This window comes from Trichoplusia ni, chromosome 7 (assembly GCF_003590095.1).
Source record: "Trichoplusia ni isolate ovarian cell line Hi5 chromosome 7, tn1, whole genome shotgun sequence".
NCBI lineage: Eukaryota > Metazoa > Arthropoda > Insecta > Lepidoptera > Noctuidae > Trichoplusia > Trichoplusia ni.
In genome coordinates, this window is record NC_039484.1 from 10,423,795 (window position 1) to 10,441,068 (window position 17,274).

Here is a 17,274-nt window from a genome sequence, read left to right on the forward strand (position 1 = left end):
AGAGGGTGAGACATGAAAATGATAACGATTTTCTTTTATTTTTAGATTCTTTGGGAAGATTGTTTCGGGTGAAAGTTATTTCTGTGGTTGTGTATTTTTGGTTATGGAAGTTTAAAAAAAGTTCATAGTCACTATCTATTCTATCTATATTTTAGTCGATTGTAGTCCTACATAACTAATGGGCATAATCTTTTAAAAATGTGTTGCAGTTAAAGTTATTTACTAATATTGCTACAACACATTTGAACCTCATCGCTGTCACCCTACAACTGAGGAAGTTCTCAATTCATCTGCATTTTTTCATGTTTGTTACCTCAACACGTCGAACCGGATGGACCAACTTCTGATTATTTTTTCATTTAACGTAAAATTTACAGCAAATTCACGTTCAATTCGGTCCCATCAATTCAATCGTTTAGCTCTGTAGTTTGTATGTTTTATTTTTGTTATGAAAAATACAATTTATTCTACCAAAATAAAAAAATAAAAAACTAGCATAAACATCAACCAGCTACAAAATAAATACAAACACGTAGTTTGAAACAAACGAAAATCAGAACAGTTTGTCCAGCATTTTCAAGTATACAGCAAAATATTCCGCACTCAAGACCCCGGCAAACTTATGCAAAGCTGTCTTGAAGTAACGTCGTGTGTTCTAAGTGCTCCTCGCTACTTAGGGCTACTATGTATGTATGTACAGTCAGCAACAGAAGGTACCAATCTCATTTATAAAGTACCAGTATTTGTTAGTGTCAACTACGACTTTGTGTTGTTAAAGTAAGTCTAAAATGTAAAACGAAAGCCTATTACCGAGATACCGCTGTATATCCGTCAGTTATTCTTTATCAAACAGAAGAATCTTGATAGCTGAATAGTTGAAATTTTTAGATGATGTACCTATATTTTTGATGCTGCTCTACCAAAAAACAACAGAGTTGCTATGGAGACTAATTTTAATCTGTGTTTTTTTTAAATTTAATTATGAGAAATCCTCTATCATGCATTAAATAAAATAAAAATAAAAAGTATTTATTGTAACCAAAAATAATACACAACTTGGAGTACTTAGCTTATGTAAATAGATTAAAACAAATCTTTGTATACTAACATCTAAACTAGGCCGAGCCTGTATCTTAGATGTTAGTTCATCATTCATTCCATTTGACAAATCTATTTGGTCACCTTGACCAATGATATTGTGCAGGTATAGTCGTTTTTTAAATCTGATTGTATTAAGCGACTTTTGTTGTTGACCGTCCTCTAGTTAACAATGTATGTCAGTGTAGAACAGAAGAGCTTGTATTAAGCAAAATATTTTGTGTTTTAGTTTCAGAAGTTTTTAAAGATGACTGACGATACAAATCTAGAATTTATGGCTTTCTTTTGGTTTTCCGCTCTCCATTCAATTGCTGCAATGGTTTTGAAGTGTTGCATCCTTAATTAAATATGACTGAAGTAATGTAATAGAAGGTATTTTAACATTTTAAGCGAAATGTGGAGCTAGCAAAGTCTTGAAGTTCTTTTTTATCTGTGTTTTCAAGCAGAATGCATTGCAATGTAACTTACGTACATTTACTTACACAATACTTTCTAACAACTTCCTACCAAAATAATTTATCAGTTTGCAGCATCATTCAACACGGGACCGAATGACAAAAACTCACAAAAATCCGTCATTCCCTAGTAACGTTTTCGTTGGGATATTTACATAATCTATTTAATATTAACTACGCACCTACACGCATCAGCTATTTTTACCGCTGGGGCTATTCCCAAATCCGATTTTCTGTTATGAAATGTATGATCACAAATATCACAATTCAATGTTATTTGGAGTATTCATATTCCCGGTTTATCATCCTTCATTTGTTTTTTTTATTCTTTGACACAATGTTCCTAATATTTTTAGTGGACTTTTTGCCTTAATAATAAGTTTTGGGATAATCGAAGTATAACACAGAAGAATATCAGTTTAAAGCTCATTAATCTATTGTACTAGCTTACGATATCCTGAAATAAAATCACTAAGAGTTGCCAAGTTTTTTGGTTTTGTTATAAGATCTTGTCATGGTTTCAAATTAAGTAAAAAAAAACATATAACATTTGAAGCTTCAGCAGTAGGGTAAGATTTCGTCAAAACCACGATTTCATTTCTAAAACAATATATCTTTCGTTCAAAAAATATGTGCTTTTCCAGCTACTTGATGAGCATGTAACTGTTATGTGGAGTTCATGTGAGCTGTCAAAGCCAGACCCTTGAAATAGTAGAGTAGAAGCGAGACAACACTACGTCCAGTCGTATACACCGTCTTGCTTACACAACGTAAGTAACGTAACGTAAGAATTCATAGAGGCGCTGATGTAAAATAATAGAGGCATATTTTTGCCTCATTCATTGGTAATCTTGATTGTAAAACTATCGACAATTGCTACTCAAATCCTCAGTTAGATTTTAATCGGAAACAGATGTTCTTGGATTCCAGTTTATTAATAAAATACATACCAAAGGGTTTAGTGTTTATCACTGGCATGTTTTATGAGGTGTGTAGGCGAATAGCATTATACAACCACTTAGCAAATGTTTGTTTTCACTATGAAAATAATTTGGGACTGTTTACAGTGTGCGATTTCGTTTCGTTCGCAAATAGATTTGTTGGAATTTATCTGTTGTTAATTGAAGGGGCATTGCGCTGTAAGATTTCAAAGAATTTGGTTGTTTGGTAGCGATGACCCGATGTTGGCACTATTATCGTTCTTGTACTCCTAATTCAAAATTTAAATTGATCAACGGCAACAATTTTAAGTGAGTGTGTGGTTACTGGTTACTGAACCAAATTAATAATGACAAAGATGCTTTAAAAATTATGAAGAAAAATCAACTTGCAAAACAAATGAACTTCGTCACCTAGTTTGTGAGGATAATTCATACTTAAAAGATGTAACGGTTTAGGTACAGTCGTCTCGGCCCCGTATCGTCGCCACTAAAACGTCGTAAATTATCGCGCGGTTCTCGTAAACAGAACTGATATTACAATGGTAATTTGTTTTGCATATAATATGCATTTTTATAGGCAATGGCGCGTTATGTATTATGATGGGTTTGGGGGTAATCACAATAATGTTATAGAGGGTGTTTGTTGTTTGTTTCGTGAGGTTATTGACGCACTGTTGTGATGTAGAGGACACCTGAGTCTATTATTTATTTAAGGGTCGCGACTTCTAACGAGGCTCCTACCAGTCGATAAAAATAAATCGATAAATCATTGTGGACCCGAGTGACAAAAGTAAATATTAATGTAGGATTTGGTTTGCGAATAGTTTGATCGTTTATGCAGATGGTTTTAAAGGTTTCACCGACATTCAAATGTTACAAGATCGTTGTATTGATTTTTTTTTATTTTTGCTGGTACTGTGTGTATTTTGCACTGGTTATTTAATTTAAAGGGCCCTCAAACGGCAACCAATGTTATTCTTGTTGGATAAGAAGTTTTTTCGAAGGTTCTTCAAAAACGTATACCAGGAAGTAATAAAAATCCTAAACAAACAGTATGATTGATGGAGGTACACTACAGAACCAATGTGTGGAAAATCGGTAGAAACCAATTTATTTATCTCAAACCCTGATAGCAAATGAAAAGAATACTTAGAAAAAACTATAATTTGAGATGTATTGTTTTTACAGATTTCAGAAATTTTACTTGCCCACCTGTGGACATTTCAGGGTCGTAATAAATAATAATAATAACTTGGCCAGAGGACTTAGGTACTTAGGTATATGTATACTCGCCTTTTTTGCGGCCTTCATTTAGAATTGAGAGAAAATTTAATGATCTACTAACCAATAGGTACATTTTACAACAGAATGTGTTAAACATATACTAGGACTTGGTAAAGTTTATACATTTATATAAAATCTGTGAAGATTGTACCCCGTTTGTCTCCCGTCTCAGTATAATAACGCATTAGGTCGGGAAAGTGCATGGACTCCACGGGACGTAATAGATTGCGCGCTCGACGCCCGGGACCGGCGCAATAACCATAAATAACCAGTATAATACTTTCAATGGAACGAGTTTTTATTGTAGATGAAAGCTTGAGTCGATTTTCCTTTGATAACGGAATTTCTTTTTGATAATTAGTGCCTGAGTTCCGACTTACAAATGTATACAGGCCAAAAAGTAAAGAGTTGTGAGGAGAGTGAGTCGCAGGCACAGGGATTTTTTTAAACCCCGACGCAAAAAGAGTGCTCATACATATATTTCACGCGTCTGTCTGTTTGTCTGTCTATGGCATTATAACTCCAGAACAGATTAAACGATTTTAATTTAGTTTGATAAAATTGTGTGGTGAGTTTTTTTATTAAAATCGGTCAATCCATTTAGAACTTCTAAGGTCGAGGGTAAGAAGCTTTTACTGATTTTTTTTTTTCATCTTGTTTCGGATATTTTTATACAAACCTTAATCCATACAAAACGATTGCAATGCAAAATAAATAGAAAAGACGGGGACAATATTATGCCTCCTAAATGCTTACGTCTCTACGTTTATTGTACACGTTAGGCAATCGCGTCTAGTTATCAGATAAGGAAATAATTGCAAACATTGGTCACTAGAATTAACTCATCCATTCCCCAAAAAGTTTACTAACAGCTAATACTAGTAAAAATAAGGTTTATTAGTATACCAGCCTACAAAAGTAAAACAGTTTATAGTGACTGAAAATAGCTTCAGTATCGAGCAGATGTCCGGATACTTTTAAAGATTGTTTGTAAAACAACCAATTTAACAAGTTTCGGGATATTATTTAACTATTTAGTTTGTCTACGTAAAACTTACGTACATGCTTGTAAGTTTCCCTGCCTTTGTCTTGTTTTGGTATTGGTAACGTCATTTGTCTCGCTGTGTTTGAGTCGATCATTCTCACCGATTTCAACTTTGTACCATATTTTAAAAGGAGTAGTTTTTTACGTGACGTAGTACATTTTAACTGGAGAACACAAAATTCATGGTGATGGTATTAGTAGGAAGAAAAATCTAAATTAGAAATAATTGGGTCTAGGTTAATCAGACGCGTCTAAAGCAGTGTTGCATTATCCAAAATATCAATTCCACGTAGATTTAGAAGTATTAGTGCAGAGGTGCATAAAACAATAAATAATTTACATTCATGCAAGTACAGCCAAGACCTGAATCCAGCGAAACGAAAGACATTTCCCAAAATTATTTTCCTAACAAATTTCCTTTGACGTCATCAAAAAGTTATTCCAAGTCGGAAAATTTTACGACTTTCCTCAACAAACTCGGCCTAGACGTGAGTTCTAGACATTCCGGCTGATAGCCAAAGTTACGCAGATGAAAGTAAAAGTAATGATTATAGATCTGCAGGAATGTAGAGAAACTTGGAATTATGAAACAGTTGAAGACTTGAGTGGAATGGAAACTTTATAGAGGCTTTTAGGCTGTATTTGTTGCTGTTAGCTATAACACAAAGTTTGGAGAAATACTTTAGAATATTAGAGAAAAGGTAAGACGGGCAGACATAAGACAATCAATTATTTAATTTGTAGTTTAGTTTAGACTGGACTCGCTCGCGACTTGAACTAAACATTAAAAAGCTGGCTCGCGACTCTGCCAGGGCGGCAGCTCATGGTCAAGGACTCAGTTTGGGTCCGAAACTAGTCGAGCAAAGTGAATAAATCGCTATCAAAAATATACATTACAATTTAGTCTTTCTAATAATATTGAAGCAATTAAATTTGCAATAGCAATTAAATTAAAGTATGACCCAACAGACAATCTACCTGGGTAAGATAATGTTGTGTAATTAAATATTCAATCTCGTCCCTACCGTTATGATAGGGATCCCCTAAGCTCTTGGGTCATAATTTGAACATATTTATTTGATTCCTCAATCACACTAATATTATAAATCCGAAATTATGTGAGAGTGTATGTATGGATTTGTGTATATTTGTTATCGCTTCAAGGCCAGACGGTATTAGGGATTTTGATGAAAAGTGGTATTGAGGCAGCTGATACCTTGGTTTAACAAATATGCCACTGGTATCAGACTTCCGACATCCAGGCCCTGCGAAGTCAGTAAATATCGTCTAATTAATTCACTTTGAACAGACACTCAGAAACAGATGAACTATTTTAAAATGAAGCAAAGGACAGTAAGCCAGAATTGCCTGAACTTCTTAATTTATTTATAATAATGGAACAAATAAACGGGAAACTATAAAACCATTCTCGCAATCAATGTTTTTAAATAATTCCAGGAACACAGAGTGGAAACTTTTGCTTTCATAAATATCTAAAGCGTGTATCCATTCTTTGAAGACATATGCAGACTTTTTCATGCTTAGATACGAATGTACCTAAATAAGTACACACGAATCTTTATTAGAAACACCTTGCTAAAACTAGACCTTATTATTACCTTTTATTGATATTAAAACTTATTTAACTTCAGTTTATAATACTTACTACTGAAATACCTACTTTTATTTAAATAAGAAAATATTGTTATTCCACCAACTGTGGTTAAATTTATATGTTTGCTATGCTTAGCCTAATGTATTTAGTTAGTGTATCTGGTTTTTATAAGCCGTACTAATTAAAATAAATACATGCCTTGCTACGGTTTAAGTTGATTTCGATATTCATTCATTCAATTGTCCAAGACTTTTCTTTACCTTGAATAGTACCTACTTCAGTCAGCATGAGAACAAACATAACAACAACAGAACAATTCTAAATTGTGCATGGCACCATCCGCAGCAATATTTCAATGAAAATTTAATATTGCGTTATAATATCGGATCTGCCAACAAAAACATCCGTCAGTATTAGTTCTGACAAGCATCAACATTTACCGACACACAACCTGTCATTAGCTCAGCATTACCGACGTGTCAGTTAATCAATCAACAAGCAAAGTTTGTGTTGAAGCAATGCAACTTCCTTTACAAGACAAATTATTGATTTAAACGGAAACTGTTTCTGGATCGCTATTGTATTTAGGATCTTCAGTTTGTTTATTTATGGTAGATTATCCATCAACACAATGGTCCACCTGTTATACTTTGTGCCTTATTTATGAGCTATACCTATGATACTATGTGTATACCATATTTCATTCCCAAAATTAAAAATTACCATTCAAGTAGATCTTTTCAGGCATTTTCGAAACGTTAAAAGAAATAAGTCGACTGGCGTGGTTCCAAAATATTATTCGCATTAAGAAGGTCGGTAAGAAAGTCCATTTTAACTCCAAAAAGGTATTGTTAAAAACTTTACATACCAAAATTCAGGAAGCTGCTGGCACCACAGCGGGTAAATACCCTGAGAAAAAAATCAACTTTTCTCCCAAACACAGGATACAGGTCTTGCTTACAAACAAGTAGGTACATCAAGAAGTACCATTGACTGTGCTTCGTATAAACAGACAGCCGGACAGAGAAACGTAAACATTGTGGAGTACTCCTGCAATGTTTCATCAACTGATCGGCAGATGGAAGAAAAACAGACCTGCTTTTAAACAGTGATTTGTGGGTATTTTTGTTTTCGATGCCAGTGTGTCATTGTATTTCCATTTAAAAAGATGTTTTGAATTAAGAATTCGGAAATTTATGTATTGGCGGAAATTTTTCTCAGCTTTACGTCGATGAAGCGTTTTTAGCAAGGTTTCGGAAGTATTATTAGGCGATTAGGTGTTAGTTCTGTTTTCAATGAATGTAATTGACCTCTAACCGACCCAATAATTTAAAAATATGAAATAGCAAATGATATGCTATAGATCCAGGTCAAGACAAAGTGTAATTTTAGTCAGGATGGTATGGTTGACCGCTTGTCAAGTGCCGGACATGCTTTACTGTTATAAGTATTTCTAGACAGGTGTAGTTCTGCAAATGGCGACTTTATTTTGCCTTTATCATTATCGTGATGACATTGATCCCTCTATTTTTCTGCCGTTTTTGTTGGGTTTTCTTGCCTGTTTTTAGAGTTCAGTGGACAGAGAGTAAAAAAATCACCCTATATATTTTTTACACATGACGTATTTAAGTCAAGGTTAAGTTACTATTATAATTGATAGTTGACAAATTTGATTTTGCTATTACTTATGTTTTTCTTTTTGTTTATCTGCGCGAAAACCTCAACATAATCTGACAGTTTAAAAGAGGCAAAAAAAACACATAAACTCTATTTTTTTTTAAGATTATTAAGGCCACTATTGCCAGATAAAAACTGATGACATTTCAAATTTCGTTAACGAATAATCAAAAAATCAAATCCGCTCTTTCATGTATATTACTATAGTTTTAAATAAAGCAAAGAACCGTTTTAATATCACAATGTAACATGAAATCTTTTTGCTTCGAACATTAAAACTATTTTCCAATATTCCGGAGGCGTCTGTTCCGTGAAATTATTCCAACAGAGAAAAGAACGAACATAATATTAAATCTATTCGTTCATCTTACATTATTCTAATTCACATTAAATTTGATTCTATGGAAATTCTTGTAGCAAAGGAGATGAATTCAGAAAATTATCGTTAGGAATATGATTATATTGAAACACGCACAAGTAAAGCATAATGAATACAGTCTGATCTCCATTCATCGTTTTACGTAGAAATCAAGGCTTCTAAAGACAGAACACAGTAATTTGGAACTTAATTAAAAAATAAGAGTATAAAGAATTTCTTGTTACTCAAAGGAAACCAGATTCAACTCGCTCTTTGAATACATTTATAATTCTAAGAAACTTTTGATCCTTTGGTCTTTCTAGACTAAATTCCAAAAATAGAAAACCGAAGTCGATGAATTTTTACCCAGAAAAACTTTGTAAATTTCCGCACCATGCCTGAAATATCTACAGAACCATAATCCAGTTACAGCGGACATTTCAGCCGAGTATTTGGGTTACCCGGCCCTTAGGGATCAACCCAAGTCGGGTGGCGGTAATGGCTCCATACCGACGTAAACCCTTTAGTGTTGATATTATAATTAATTGTAAATTGAAAGAGGTTGGGTTCCGCACGATTAACACGTCGATTGTAGCGTGCAAAAAGCGATATGCTAATGGTAAAAAAAACCCTTGAAAAGGTGCTATTTTGAGGCGAACCCGTTTAGCCGTCGTGTTGACATAATCTGCCAACCATTTTTTGACAAGATAAATAGAAATAAGGGACGCACAACCTGGAAAAGGTAAACAAACTGGATGGTGGTGGAACGGTAAATTTGCGTTTCGAGGCATACATTTTCATCTGAATTAGGCTTTTAAACATGAGAATTAGCCATATTGTAACACTACTTAAGTAGTCGAAATTGTTTAAAACAAAAATTACAGCAAAAATTACAGCAATCCCCGTCAAACAGGTGCCATTTCGAATCCAAAAACCTGTACAAAACATTCCTGAAACGTATTATCCTTTCATAGAACACGACGTAGCTTTGACAGTAACATAAATACAAGCAAAAAATCACAGGAATTCCTTATTAAACTGCGCTAAAGGGATGCCATACAAAGCCCTTTGGCGACAAACACGAGGGATTGTGAATAAAAATTGGAATTTAACAAACCCGAAAGGCTGACGTTTTGATAAATTTGATTAGCCGGCAAGCGGGGCGACACGAGGGAGGGGGCCGACCGCTAAACATGTTATTGGTAAATATTTCATGGCATGTCCCAACATGCCGCCTAACTATATTACAGGGATATTTTTTATGGATCATCGTCACAGTTTTATATCTATATTGATTTATTACGTGGCTTGAGAGATTTCGTACTTGCATATTGAAATTTTGAAAAATTCTTTTCAATAAGCTTCAGACATTAGGATCTGTACCCAAAGAGCAAACAAAAATAAGCAACGACTCATTATGGCGTCGCAAAACCAATTCGATCTTGATGAGCTTTTACCACACATAGTATAATCGTCAAAAAAAAAACTAATAATACGAGTTCAATAAATACTGTTAGAAACGATACACTTAACTTCCATTTTTACAACTAAAATAGCTTCAATTAAATGATTAAACTTCCAAATATTTAGATCGTGGTGATCTCCCTGGAACTTACATAACTGCTAATGGAAACATTACAAATATAACGTGATTAAAATAACAAAAGCTTTTAAATACTCCATAAAGCACAAAAGAATAACACTCGGTACATTTTATATTCCAAATAAAAATGTTACGACTACTTTTGAACTTTAACACATTTTTATAAATCTCGTAAACGAGGGTAGTTAAAATTTATGGCTTCGTAGATATCTCTCCAGCCACAAATTTAATAAGATGGTTCTTTTACTTAATAAGTACATTTCAATTGTAATAAATAATTTGGGATCGAATTTCTAATGAAATTCTTGGAAAACAATTTCGAAGATAATTTGACTTTGATTTGTACCTATGGGTTAACGACATTTTTGGCGTGGTTTTTTAATAATACTATACTACTACTATTAATTAAATCACTGGTAACTTTTAAAACAAAAATGTTGAGTTTATTTACAAAATTCTCAGTATTTTTTATAGCATGCAGGCCTTTTAAATGTCATGGATTCGTTTAACGTCGGCTATGTTTATTTTTACTAAAAATTGTTCTGTTTGAAAAACATTGGTTTATATTTTTCAAACAGAATGTATTGGTCTGGTTACAGGTCAATGATCTTTATATAAAGAGAGAACAGCATGGAATACTATATATATGAGTCGCCTCAAATGTAATAACAAATACATAGGTAATCGACTTTTAATGATGGTCATACCATATCACGGTCCCTTGTAACATTTGTACGAATGCTTACAAATGTTCGGGGTAACGCTCATAGCAAGCAAGCATTTACTTATATTTCGTTGTCAATTCACTTGTTTCTTCGTAGAAAATATTCATCCCTCTTAAATCACAATCTTTGTAGATATGTTTCGTCATAAATCTTTTTCGTTTTTCGAATAAACTCATAATGACTGGAGCAAAAAACTTGACAGAACTTTTCAACTTCCAAGCAAATAATAAAAGTCTTTTGTTGTGTTGTACAAAAAAAAACTATTTTCTTTGAGTACACAGATCATCCCACTCGTTTTTGTAACCAAAATATCAGTAATTCTGACTTTATCAAGATTACATATTTGTGAATTAAACTTAGCTAAAATGCCTTTCTTTCCTTGATACACACTGCGTGTTGATTTACATGATAATAACTTCACTAGCTATACAACTTAACGTAACTTTGGAATGTGTTACACTAAGATCTTAATCGTGTATTTTGAATACGCTTTAAGTACGAACAATCATTAAAATGTTTCACCCCGGCGTCACACAGCTTGATAAGGACAAGCGCATTGTATTCAACTCATTTCACCGTAAAAATTCTTTCGATTTCGTCTCGATAACGAGGAACTCGTGCGAGATAAACATTTCTACTTATTCCACAATTTTCCTCATAGATACCGGGTTTATATCAAGTGAGATGTTATTCATTTTTTGATCCCAGAAATGCGCATTTCTGTATTTTTTACGTGAGACTACGATGAAGGTAAAGGCGTTTCGTATATAAACTTGGGATACTTGGGATCAGTACTCTATTCGTTTGAATAATTGAATTTCGAATCGTTTGCTTTTGTTTTTTGGACAAATCTTTTACATTGGTGCATATAAAGCCTTATTTGAATATCACACTAAAAGAACAGTATCTCTGGTTATTTGGAGATGTTTTTCGACTTCCCGGGCAGGTAAAACTCTTGACTCTTGAGTTGATTCTACTAAACAGGTCTAATGAAATCAAACAAGGCACGACTATTTAATAATACACTTCTTACAATACATTTGACGTACAAAATACATTACAATTCACACTTACCACACAACAAGAAACCAATTTACATGTACGCAATTGTCAACAAAAAGTACGTTTTTGTAATACAATGGTTACAATACATGTTTCATCTTTCAGTTACCATATTAATATAGAGATTGTTGTCTTGGTAACCTTGAGCGCATCGAGCGAGACTTGGGCGTCCTGAAACTGGGTCAGGGTAGGCCGGGGTACTTCGTCAAATATCTGATACTTTTCATGCCTTTTTTGTTAGTTTTTAATCTTAATGGATTGGTGGGGTTTTTCTTCGTTGCCTAAAATTAATTATAAAGACTTTTTTAGTAGCTTTTAAAATAACTCGGAAAGTGAAACTTATAAAATAAGCATGGAATGAAACGATGTAACAAAATATTTTTAAATTGTTCCTATTTGTCTTACGACGTCAATTTAGTTACAATGCATTCTGCAGAATTACCCCATTTCGCCGAACATAATTTGAATCCAATTTGCACAGTCTCTGACCAAACCAAAATTTAATTTTGAAGTAACGACTTATTGATCGTAATACGTAGAATTTCGAGAAAGGCAGGCGTTTCGATCACCGCTGTGGTCGCGAGTGGTCAGAGATATGCGGGCTTCAGCTGAAAACGAGCAAAAAGGGATCATTTCACAATTGTAACTTGATGACGTCAGATCGAACAACGTATATTTCTGTTACTGAACATTTCATTATGACTGAAAACGAAACTGAAGTCTTATTTTTTATTCGAAACATGGTATTCTGAAATACGTTTCAGGAAACCTTGGAAATCAACCTCGAAAATAGATTAAGTGTTAAAAATGACAATTGCATATACAGTCTTATCATTTTTAAAGCATATTTTCCAATTTAAATTTTTTATCAATAACTCATATGTTTCGTGTGGTAAAACTTTATCCTCTTCAGTTTCGAAGTCATCAAACGTTATGTCGCGGGTCGAACTATAAACTAGTTAACTGGTCGGACATTCGATTAAACTTTCTGAACATACACAACAATCACACAAATCTCAAGTGTTTGGGTTAACACCGCTGGGGAAAAATGACCCACAGAATATTCTCTATTTAAGAATATTCAGAAGGTTATTATTATTATTTTTTAACCAAGGAAATGTTCTGCTTCATCGCAGGAAAAGCAAAAGATTTCGGCGAATTCTTACTTAAACACGTGTTTCTCTCCTTTTTGTAGACAATACCACTACATATACATATTCAAATTACCAAAATCCCTGGTATTCCTTCGGGCAACTGGCAACTTCCTCAACTGGCTTGAATAACCCACTGCTGGGCTACGGCTCTGTCTTTTTTTCTTCTTCGTCTCTCGCCCTTCGTATCCATTCTATATTCGATACCTTTTTTTATCGTCTGCCATCTCATCTATGTACTACGTCTATGTAATTCTTGACCAAGAGTAACGCCAGTCAGTTCAGGAATCACTAATAGAAAACTATGAATGCATGAGATTGATATTTCTTTTACACAAGTGACGTGGCATTGACCAGTCAGTTCGATACATTTGAGCGATGCGAACTACAAAAGTGCTCGAAGAAATCGCCGTTAACTTAATTCTGGGTAAATGTTTTGGCTGTCAATGAAATTTGAACGGCCATTTTTTTTTTCATTTTTCAGGCTATGACCTCTTTGAATGTGACCGAGAAGGCTCTTGAACTACAGGCTTCTAGTGTTCTTAGTAACGTGTTATTGACCGAAAATGTAATTTAGATTGCTAGTAATAAAGTTAAAAATAGTTTTATTAAGCTTTGGTTATTTTTGCTCGTTTGAGCCTGAAATTACAGTACGTTATAATTTTTTTGTTTAAAGAACTCAGTAAAATATGAATCGGGGCACTGAAACTTAGTTTTAGGATCTGCTTTGAAGCATTGAATCGGCTGCAAAAAGAACCATCTCGAAGATAAAAAGAAAAATTTGAAAACCCCCGGCGGTTAAAACTTCACCCCCTCAACATTTAAACGGCTAGACCGATTTTTACCAAACTTCTCTAAGAACACTTGCACATATTTCACCTTGAAAGCTAAACTCTCAACTGCCATTTAACGCCATGATGACAAAACAGACTCACAGACATGTCAAAATAAAAATAGACTATCATCAAAATCAAATAAAAACATACAACATATGCATTAGTTTAACTTCAAACCAAACTGCCAAAAAGATACATTATCATCAAAAAGCATGGAGCATCAAGAGCGAACCATTACACAGCCATTGTAGTTCTCAATACACACCATTTGTACATGCAAACAGCTGGGAACATCTGTAGAGCTGTGGTTTAGGGGAAACGTGGCTGGATTCGGGTCTTATTTGAATTCAAATTGTTATTTAAGTCTTTCTAGATTTTGGACTGTTTCGGACATAAGAGCGAAGTTAGGAGTATTGGTGTTACGGGTCTGCACCTTTTTTGTACAAGTTTTGGTTCTAGACGTGGAAAAATGCTGTTATATTTTGCCTTGTTGTAAGGAAATAATATCAAATTGGCTTCTGGTGTTGTCCGAGAGTTATAATCTATTTTTTTATCGTATTTATCCTAAAATTGTGATGACTTAACAAAAAACGCGAATATAGTGATTAGGTTAAAGCCGAAGAGATTTCCTTTAGCAATCGTTAATTCGATAAGATTTAACGAGACGTACAAGTATTTTGTGATTCAATACTTACTTAGCATCAGATATATATGTCTAATCCGAATCTGTGGAAGCCCTGTACACGAAACCCACACGAGCGGAAAGTCCCGAAAGCCTTAACCGAACATTCATTAACTTATTGCCAGTTGGCACTTCTACAATGAGTTTTGTTGTCTTTACGAAACAGACGATGAAAATCACAAACAGATTTTCGAGGAACAATACTCCTATAACTTCACAAATTATACTTAAATAGTATATTTGAGTCTATGAAAGCGACGAAATCCTTGAGTTTGACTCCCAGCCACATTTTCCCGCGTACTTACGTCAATCGTTTAAGTGTGTGTGCGAGAGGGATGGAGAGAGAAAATTGTTTATGCGAGAGCGAGGCGGACGGTCAAAGCCTTACCAAAGAGTAGACAAGGATGATGTCAGTGTTTTAGGTAGGAACGTGTTGCCTCTGTGGGGTTAATAATTTGTTATTTTGTTACAGATTTTTTTTGCTGTATTTTGTCGAAGTGATGAAATGTAAGTACCTACCGTGTTACGCAAAAAATATTACGATGGTCTAATAAGCATAATAAGATTATACAGATTAATAATATTACACATAATCAGACTTAAATTATCGACGAATCTACAATCACAACTTACGAATGGAAAACCTACAAAAGAACCAAGATTTGATCGTTATTCCTCTGTATTATCTAAAAAATACTAAATGCAACATCTGTGTCGATACATTATTTATAAAGATACGTGAGGTTAAATTAAGAACACTAAAGTCTGGCATACCAAACAGCGGATACAAAACTGAAACTATAAAATTAATGTAAACATTTTTTATAGCACGCGCCATATTCTAAGATAAACAATCAATCTTCTAGGTTACAAACCAGAAAAATGCATAAAACAAATACTAAACGTGCTAATTACCACAGAATTAATTTTCCATTTAGACGCGAGAGTAAATAATGACTTTGATCGGTCGTAACATTAATTTATTATCCATTGTTTTGAGGTTATGTAAGAAAAGATGAATGAATGACTGTTTTTTTTGTCAGTTTGTTGACTTGCGTGTGTTTTTGTGTGTCTTAAACGTCGTGTGATTTGATTTATTCTTTAATTATTAATAGTTATGTTTACTATTTCTTTTAAATACACTTGAGCTGCATTTATTCGGAAACTTATTTATTCTTGACATTACTGCTAAATTCAAAGTTTTGTTTTGTTTCACACATACAAATTACATTTAAAAAATAGAATAGGACTATTTAAAACCACAAAAAAATCATATAATACAAGCCATTGATATCCAGAGATTATTAAAAAAACACACTTAGATCTTTTAAACAAACCTTGTATTAAGATAGGCAAGATGCATTAAGCATCAAAATAACGTCGAGTCTGCGAGTTTTCCCTTGATCTACGGCTATCAGTTTGTAGGGCCAGTCTATGTCGACTCGCCTCCGAGGGCGCATTCACTCGCTGAAAACCTGAAAACGCGATGAAAATACGTTGAAATATTGTTGATCTGTGCAACCGTGCTGTGTTTTATAATTCTGGATATACATTTGTACCATCGGTAAGTTCAAAAGCTATTTTTACGTAGTTATTTAAAGAAAAACCAATTGAGCCCTGGGTTTTAAGAATTAATTTAAAAGATAAAAGAGAATATTGTAAAAGGGATTACCGTAGAAATGGAATTGTTTCCATTTAGGAATTTTAATAGAAAGCTTGAACAAAACGTGATTGTTTTAATACTGCGGGCGCCGGGTGGCTTAAAGATAAAAACAGTTTTATTTTTCACAAGTTTATGCGGCGTGTGAATACGGGATGGTGTTGTATTATTCAGGTATCTTATGGCCGCTTGGGATTTTTTTATGCCTATTAAATATTAACTCGTTTTCTTCGGGAACTTATTGAATTATTGAATAGTCGTTCCATGATTAAAAGTTGATTGTTTTCCTTTAACGTTTTCGTAAAGAAATGAGGTTTTATATAAAAGATTTTGTGAAACTACGCGGGTAACAAATTTCCTACTTATTTTAGGAAAATTAGGATCTTACAGCTGGGTTACAATTTCGTTTTATTTAATCTGTCATTGGGAAAACTGACCTAACATAAACATAAAATAATTATTCGCTTGCATATTATTTGGATTATTATGAGAGCAATCCAAATTCCTAGAACTTCTACAAGAACACCCATGACACTTTATTAAATAGCTTCTTCGACTTTTTTAACTTTATCATGTTAGATCTGAGTATCCCTGCTATCAGTCAAATTGATTGCCCTTCGATTACAATTACGATTACGATACTTTATTTTAACTCCACAATTTATAAAACCTTAAAATTGAATGGTTACAATCATGCACAAACATTAATGGATGAAAGGAGGACATAATCAGAATTAGGTAAGCATAACTACGTAGCTTGAAAGAAGGTTTGTCATTCTGAACATTTTGGCTAGTAGAACTATCGTTTGCCTGAATGACCTTTGTTAGTAGATTTTGTGTCGATGGCATCGGTGTAAACTGACCATCAGACAACTGCCTATTACCGGTAAATACCAGAAAGTCAAAGCAGTAGATTCAATTTAAGGACAATAAATTGATAGATTTCTCATTACATTTAAGACGGAGGTTCATGGAGGAAGCTTTAACCATTAAATTGTTCATTACTTTATACATTTAAGATGCCTTTATCGTTCATTAAGGGGGGCTTATTAACGAGCATTTGCTTCGTTCCCTTGATTCTT

The 17,274-nt window shown here is 33.8% G+C and overlaps 1 protein-coding gene across 2 annotated transcripts in view; it reads left to right on the plus strand.

The window, feature by feature from the left end:
• The window catches only part of LOC113495629 (neuroglobin-like), an 86,405-nt gene that overhangs the window by 5,820 nt on the left and 63,311 nt on the right, over positions 1–17,274 (plus strand). Inside the window, exon 1 of one of the 2 annotated variants that reach the window (XM_026874455.1) lies at positions 15,976–16,096. The exons of the other annotated variant lie outside the window; for it this stretch is intronic. The gene's annotated coding sequence lies outside the window, so the exon portion shown is untranslated. Of the gene's footprint in view, positions 1–15,975; positions 16,097–17,274 lie in introns of those variants that run through there. 2 annotated transcript variants of the gene reach the window in all.